Raw genomic sequence first — 8,423 nt, forward strand, 5'->3', positions numbered from 1 at the left:
ATGGATGGATGGATGGATGGATGGATGGATGGATGGATGGATGGATGGATGGATGGATGGATGGATGGATGGATGGATGGATGGATGGATGGATGTTGTTTTCAATCCTCTTCCTTTTGCTCAGATTTATTTTCCGATACCTGAGCTGAAGGGTCGGCCATCTTGTTTCTAGCAGCATCGCCGCTAACAGAACTAATCTAACTTTCAAAATTTAAAGGGAAACACAGAGCTAAACGAGAAATGAAATTACTTTACCTAAGTTTGTCTGTGTAGACGGGGACTTGGGAGAAACTTCAAACATTTCCACACACACACACACACACACACACACACACACCTACACACACACACATACACACACACACACCTGCCCTCCTCCCCCTCCCCCCTCCTTAAACCCAGAGGAAATCAGAAACCTGGTGTGGCTGTTTTCAGTGGAACCTTGTTTCTTCTCTTCCTCCTTCCCCGTTTCCTCTCTCTCTCTCTCTCTCTCTCTCTCTCTCTCTCTCTCTCTGCATTTGATCCGCGGCCGGGATGGCGAGGCAGGGTGAGTAAATGAAATATTGATCCGCTGCTCTGTGGCCTTGCCTTCACCTTGTCCCGTGCGCTGAGTTACCGACTCTTCCGTTCTGCTTGTAATAGGAATTATTACAGGAGGCCGGGGCGAGTAATTACTTGGCATGGCGGCGAGGGCGCAGAGGAGGGGCCGTCGTATATTTCTTCTAAAGAAGTTATTTACCTCACTTGCTACTACCTTCAACCCCTCGCTGCCCCCTTCCCTCCCCTCTGACCGCCCCCCCGCTGCAGCCATGTCTCTCTTAACCTTAATTCAATTCTGCTAAGCATCATTAATCATACGAGGCATCATGGGAAGTTTATCAACCCCCGGCTGAACTGAGGGGTTGTGAGGCTAACTGAGAGACCGCAAGGGCTGAGGAATGTCAGGGATCCCACCTCGTTTATGTTTACTTCACTTATATAATATCTGCAGGGGCGGTCCTAGCAGGGTTGCCAGATTGGGTGRGTTTACACCCAATTGGACTGCGTCTCGAAGGCGGGGCTATGTCCAACCAGACMTTTTGCACAGGTGAATGGTTGCCAGGGAGATTAAAGGATTTCTCAAACATGCATGAAAGAATCAAGGCAACACTCTGGGTATGTTTTTGATGAGGAAATTACATTAAAACGTKATTTTATTTCCCATAAAACTGCCCCTTTAACACTTTTCAACAAAAGCTGAACTCTATGAAATKTGGGCCTTTTCTGATGAATATAAAGTGCATGTCTCTATTGAACTTTTCTTGCGAAAGTTGCGCTACCCATGACACAGTGTAGATCGGCGACCTTTTGTTGCTGCACTCGGCAGAACACCTGCCTCAGTGACCCGCTGCTACGCTGGAGTTTGATGTATTCCTGCGTCGCCGCTCAAGGAAGCAGCCGTTTGTTTGCGTGATAGATGCGCGGCGGCTGAAGAACAGGGTCCCCACTGCTGCTCTGTGACGTCCCGCTGCATCAGAAACCCACCGAAGGTCACCACTGACGGGGGAGAAGAGGCAGAGGTGATCCATTGTACTTCTGGACGAGGGCTTAACAAGGCAACTTGACTGGAGAGGTAAAACAAAGACAGATAGTGATTAAACCTCCATTGGTTTGGCCAGAAACAACCTTGGATCCTCCCTCCTCCTCCTCTCCAGACGTTTCAGGAATTTCTTTTAATCTGAAGAATTCCTCCTTAATGAAAACATTTAAGAAATACTTTCACCCTTTTTAGTGACTTCTTTTTATCATTTAGAAATAGAGTTGGCTTTGTTAGAGTCAGCCTCAGTTTGATAGGACTGCGCTGTGGAGAATGAAGCGTCCTCTAAACAAGCAGCTTTCAAAGCACAGGCGGCATTCTATCAATGTCACTTTACTTTGGAAGCTTAATTATCCTTAGAAATGTTTGCACGTCACATAAACTCCCACATTTCTCTCACAGCTTTTCACATCGAAGATGCATTCTGCTCAGACACAAAGACAGCTGCAAAATACAGACAGATGAGAGAAAATTCAAGATTCAAAGTGCTTTGTGTGGAGGGAAAAAGAGCTAAACTGTGAATTTTCTTTGTGAAACAGAGGGTCGTGTATGAAGCCAGAGCATGCAGAAATGGTTCCTGCAAAAACATAAATACTTTCTGAACTTTTCAGGTTTTACAACCATAAACTTTGATATTTTTTTACTAAGAAAATCTGAAAACTGTAGCACACCTTTACATTTAGCGTCTTTACTGATTGAAATCCCATGCAATGGATTATCTTCAGCCACATAATTAGTCAATTGATTCCACCCAGATGTAATTTAGTCTCCATATAAACCTGACAACAGATCCGGCTTTTGAAGTAATAATTTAAAAAGGAAAACCAGAGGAAGCCTTGTCAGTAGTTTGCCTCAAGTCCTGCAGGAAACAGAAAACATGTAGAGGAAAAGTGTTAAGGTCAGATGAGCATGCTGGAAAATTGTCACAGTAGATCAACTCCACAGTGAAACGTCAATAAAAACACACTATTAGTGTTTTTTGTTTATATTTTAATACAAATATCTTACCGTTACCTAGAAACCCCAGCCAACTTGACTGGAACCCACACCCGTTACCTTGCAACACAAGCAGATCTCCAGCATGTTTGGTCAGCTGGCTTTACTGCTGTCTGTGCTGTACAATGGCAGCTGGAAAAATGTTTTGTAGTTGACTTAACATCCAGAAACCATTCACTGCTTTCTTGTTGGTTGTGCAGGAGGCTCCACTTCTGCTTTTCAAAGATGTATGGTGGTATATATCCTGCTGAAAAGTTACTTGTAAGTTAGTTTTGTCTTATTTCAAGTGTACTAAGATATTTGCACTAAAACAAGACAACAAAACTAGGTAATATTTTGTGTTTTTGCAGTGTACGGGCTTTAACCAAATCTATTGTTTTATTTTTAAGGCGCACTTTGACACTGTGTGCTTATTTTATGGACTGTTTAGAAATAAAACGTATGAAAGTTATTAAATTGGTTTTCTGTGTAAATGTTTTTTCCATTGAAGTTGTAAAAAGTAGAAGCAGATTTGAAATTGACTTCCATTTCAGGTTCAAATAATTTTTACATCAATGCATCTCAAAGACACCAGTAATTGGAAAAATAGTTGTCTAGAACTTTTTCATCATTATGAAGGAATTATTGATTTACAACAAGCTCCTATATCCTGCTGAAAAGTTACTTGTAATTTAGTTTAGCCTTATTTCAAATGTACTAAGATATTTATACTAGAAACTTGACCAAAATGACTTTGTAAAGTTTGATGTTTTTGCATTGTGTGCATTTTTAGCTTCTTGTTTCCTGTATTTTTGCTCTGATTTCAGTTTTTTTCATCATAATATCTACTTCCCTTGAGTCGTGTTTGGCTCCCTAAACAACAAATCTTTGAAAAAATGCAAAGAGTAAAAATTATTTACTTAAAATACATGTTTCTTTTTAAAAATTAGATTTGAAAAAAGCTTAGCACGTAGCCTCTGAGGTTTAGAAAACGTTTCAGTTCTCAGTTTTTGGATCAATAGGCGAGAACACTCCAGACTTCCCCRCTCTCGTTTCAGTCCGGTCTGAACCRCGAAAGGTCAGATTACCTGGAGAGAGGACACAAGACGAAGGGCCAGCTCATGCATTACAGACTGGAGGGAGTTATGGGCTCTTTTTTTGTGGGGGAGTGGATTTAATAAATAACAAATTCCCTTCAACTCCACTGAGGCTTGCTTTGTGTTTAATTGCACTGTATTGATTTTTCTCTCTCTTCGTTCTTGGGTCGGTCATTGCTCTCATTTTGGAACAATCAGGTGGCCAAGGTGGCCCCCAAATGTCATTTACTCCCCTCCTTTTTCACCTTTCTTCTCTCTTTTCTTCCTGGCAGAGTCCTAATAATTTCTTTGTGTTCCACGCGTCGCTTCTTGGGTTGTTTGTCTTTCAAGGTGATCTTTGAGCAGTTTTTGAGGTATTTTGATTGCTTTAACTCMCWGCATTTTTGTTGCACTTTGAAATAGATGGAAAGTACTGCTCCTTGTAACCTAAGACAGGTATTAAAAAAACKATTAAGAAACGCATTAAGCAGAACTTTTATAACAGACATGAGTCACTCCACTCYACTTCACAAAGAGGCAGWCTTTAATTACATCTCTTACAGAACAGGAGYGCAGSTTGGCCAAGTGTTTATTATCATAATTTCTTTGTCCTTTCCCATCTTTAGCATCACTCTCCGTATTAATCAAAGTGTCAAAAAGTTTGAAAAACGCTTCAAAAGGTGACTTCAAGTGTTGCAGAGAACATCAGACAACGTGGAAAATAATAAAACTCCCGTTAATCTAACWCAGCCWGCGGCCCTCACCTTTAAATGAGAGTGTGTGGTAAATTATATGTTTTGCGCTGACAGAGGTGCATGCGAAATGTCGCCAATAAAGCTGCAGCATGCTCAACCTCTGCTCCTACGAATCAGGTAGAAAAATCACACGTGTCAACACAGTCGACAGCCGCCTCGGAGCCCCGTCWGAGGACGGAGGTGTATATTTTCATCTAAAAGCAAAGCAATTTGCAGAGATCCTCCCCTTTAAAAGCTGACTTGACATTTCCTGCCATTATGAGCACAATGTGCTCTATTATAGAATGAGCGGCAATTAAGCGCATGTGAAAATGTCAGATGAATTACAGCTTAGTGAGGTTAACCCGGTGACCTGAGGTTACCGTCTCCAACGCGATCCTCCCCTTGGAAACYGTCTGCGCATTTCCATCCGGCCAAACCGGTCAGGTGAAGTTTTTAAGGGAAACAATAAACTTTTAATGAGAGAAGATGGAAAATAAACAKCACACTGCGTTATTACMGGAGTAAAACTGTCAACATGGTTTCAGAGAAAACAGATTAACAYCAGCGTCATTGATGCAGTTAGAGAAGAAATCATATGCAGCATTGATAAAAGGGAAATTTTCAATTGATGCACATCGTGAACACTGCAAAAACATAAAATCTTACCAAGTATTTTTGGTGTAGTGTCTAGTGTAAATGTCTTTGACCTTCAGCAACCAATAGAAGCTAATTTTAAGTAAATAATTCCTTAATATTGATTTTAAAAAGTATTAGTTTCACTTATAACATGGGAGAAATGTCTTGTTATAAGTACCAGTGGAACTACGTTTTCTTTAAATCAATATTAATGAATTATTTACTTAAAACAAGCTCCTACACTGAAAAAAGAGAATGGAGCTCCAACTGAAAGAAAAAATTTAATTTGCATTTAGTTTATACACGTTAGATCAACATTATTAGATTCTTTTTCTTCTTTTGCTCTTTCCTTTGGTTTATTATTTTGTTTGTATTTCCTTTWAATTCATGTAAAGCACTTTGAATTGYCTTGTTACTGAAAATGTGCTATATTAATAAAATTACCTTACCTTGTAATTCAGTTAAATTTGTTAAACTTACTTTATTTACATTTGTTTAACATAACTTAATTAACAACAAGTTGTAATAAATACACAGTTTTTTTAAACGTTGGATCAGTTTTCTTTTTTCATTGTATATCTTGCTGAAAAGTTAGTTTTATGTTATTTCAAATATTTGGACTAGAAACTTTACSAAAGATACTTGGTGAAGTTTTGCAGTGAAACCAGTCGATATTGATCTAAATTGATTCGTTGATTGGAATCAATCATGCTATTTTAGTGTGTCAAAAAAAAAAGCTTGAAACTATTGAATTAGTGGGTTCAATTAAACTAGCTTAGAAGCTACACTGGACAAAGTAAACAGTTTGTAAATAGGTAACATTGCTAAAAATAACTTGTGGGGTGCCACAGGGATGAGTGTTCAGCCCCAAATTGTTTAATTTGTATAGAAATTAAATATTCAAAGTGCCAGACTTAGATGATACTAGTATCTTCTGTCCTGGAGACAACTCGAACAAAAAAAAATCACCACTACATTTAGATTAAACTAAATTCATGATATTTGGAAACAGCAATAAACATGTTGACTTATAATGAGTCCTTGAAATAAAATTTCTCACTCATCGCAGTGCTGCTACCATCTCTGCTCCTTTTGCACATTTTCCGTCTGACTTTTTCTTTCCACTCAACTTTTCTTTATCACATCMAATTATCCAAGTAATCCAATTATCTCTCTAACTTACTGAGATGCACCTGTACCTGTGATGATTAGATATTCATATATTTGTGACGATATATGCAGGTACTAACTTGTATATAAATCACAAAGTGTGTCCCTAATGGTTTAATAAACAGAAGCATTTAAATTTTTACTGATATGAAAGTAAAGTGGTAGCAGATTAGGTAACCTTCYCCTGAAGATCTGTGTTTTTTCATCTTTGGAGATTTTACTGCTCTTCTTTCTCTGCWTCAGATTCAGTTCTTTAATGTTGAAAAACATTGAGACGTCACTGTTAACCATCTTTCACCAGTGTTATCTTTCAGTCTTTTGAAAAAATATGTTTTTGATCTTTTCTTTTCTCAGACTGATGCATATCAAATAATGATTATCCCTTTCATTTGGATAATTTCAGTTGTCTGCAAAGATTAAACCTCACCCTTTAGTGAGGCGGCAGTGCTGACCARCTGCATAAAATCAGAGGTGCATTTAGTGTAAATCAGGAATGCTGCATCTAAATACTTCAGTTTGTGGAACAGCAGTTTTCAGTATTATAAATTGTTTAAATTAAATGGAATCTCCCCATTTGTCACCAGGACGTTCTGCTAAAGAGTCCAGCAGAGGATCAGGCAGTGCATAGACATGCACTGCCTGTGTATGCACTGCCTAGACATACACATAGACACTGCATAGACATTTAAAACATATTTATTTGTTTTAATTAACAAATAAATATGTTATTTATTAGCAGGGAGTCTGACTGCTGCTAATAAATAACATACACCTCCACAGAAAATTATAAAAAATAATTTGAGGTAATTTTTTCATCAACGAATAACTTTTATGAAAATAGCTTTTGCTACTTTTTGCACTGGGTTTTGCAAATAGCTAGTCTGGAATGTGTGTAGCAAAGAAGCTCGGTTTTGGTCTAATTGAACRAAAACAAATAGATTCACCTCTTAAAGGTGACTTATTATGCTTCTTTGAACAAGTTCAGATAACGACACATGTTCACTACATTTTTTTGTGCACAAAATCATTCTTAGATAATGAGATTTTAGTCTGACTGAGCTGTTTTAGGGTCTCATAAGTACTAATAAGTTGCTGCTGGATCCGCCCCGCGACTCACACATGAAAATGGCTGCMAACAGATGCACAATCATACAACCGCACACATTTGAAAAGCAGAAGTGGAGCCTCCTGTACAACCAACAGGAATGCAGCAAATGGTTTCAGGTTGTTGAGTCCACAACAAAAAACTAGTTTTTTTTYCCCCAGCAGCCATTGTACAGCACATAGGAAACAATTAACTGTAACACATACAGTAACAACAGGATTTAACACATAATTCCTGAAGATTMTTGAATTAATGAGCTACAACATTTCATTTTCCTTTAGGATCAATAAAGTATTTCTRAAGTGAATAGAATACAAATTGAAAACCAGCTAACTAAATGTGGTGGAGTTCTGCTGGGGTTGCTAGGCAACAGTGTTTGTGGAATGTCACTTAATAATCAGGTTTTTGAAACGGCTCATTTTTCAGATACCAAAAAAAGAAAACGCAATCTCAAACCCACAAAGCATTGACCTATTGCCGGGAAACGCTTCTCTTTGCCACATCATACTTATGAATACCCCAGGAAAACAGGGAGTCATGGATAACCAAACAAATCTTAACAAAACCAAAGTTTCACTTAACCTGAAAACATTTAATCTCAACAAATCTTCTTTACAAATATTATATCCTCACCTACATAGGTTGAATCAAAGAAAACATGTTAATTTCCTCTCCTGCTAACATTTATTGGTCTTTATTTACCACAGAATATTTCTTTTCGCATTTTATTGCCATTAAAAAGTTGTAGCATTGAAATAATTGGGTTTCTGACCATTAATAACCGGGGATATTAATGCTCATCAGTCCCACAGGGACTGATGAGCGGCTGCACAGAAACCACAGTGGATCAGATCACATTTCAGATCCAAACAGCAAACATTTTCAACTGGTTAAAGTGGCAAAAAATAACAAAGTAAACAAGCAACATAAAAACCATTCATACCACTGCATGGATTTCATTTGCACCAAAAGAAGAAAGAAAACGGTTTATTTCCACCCTCTTACCTCATACTGACATACTAATCATCAACGACACATTTCCAATGCAGTCTCCCAGAGGTCATGCCTCTTTAATTATCCAAACAGGTCAAAGGTCGCAGACACTTATCATGTGGGGAAAGGTCAAAGGTCATCGAGCGAGGTCAGAT

Source organism: Poecilia reticulata, linkage group LG3, assembly GCF_000633615.1.
Source record: "Poecilia reticulata strain Guanapo linkage group LG3, Guppy_female_1.0+MT, whole genome shotgun sequence".
Taxonomy (NCBI): domain Eukaryota; kingdom Metazoa; phylum Chordata; class Actinopteri; order Cyprinodontiformes; family Poeciliidae; genus Poecilia; species Poecilia reticulata.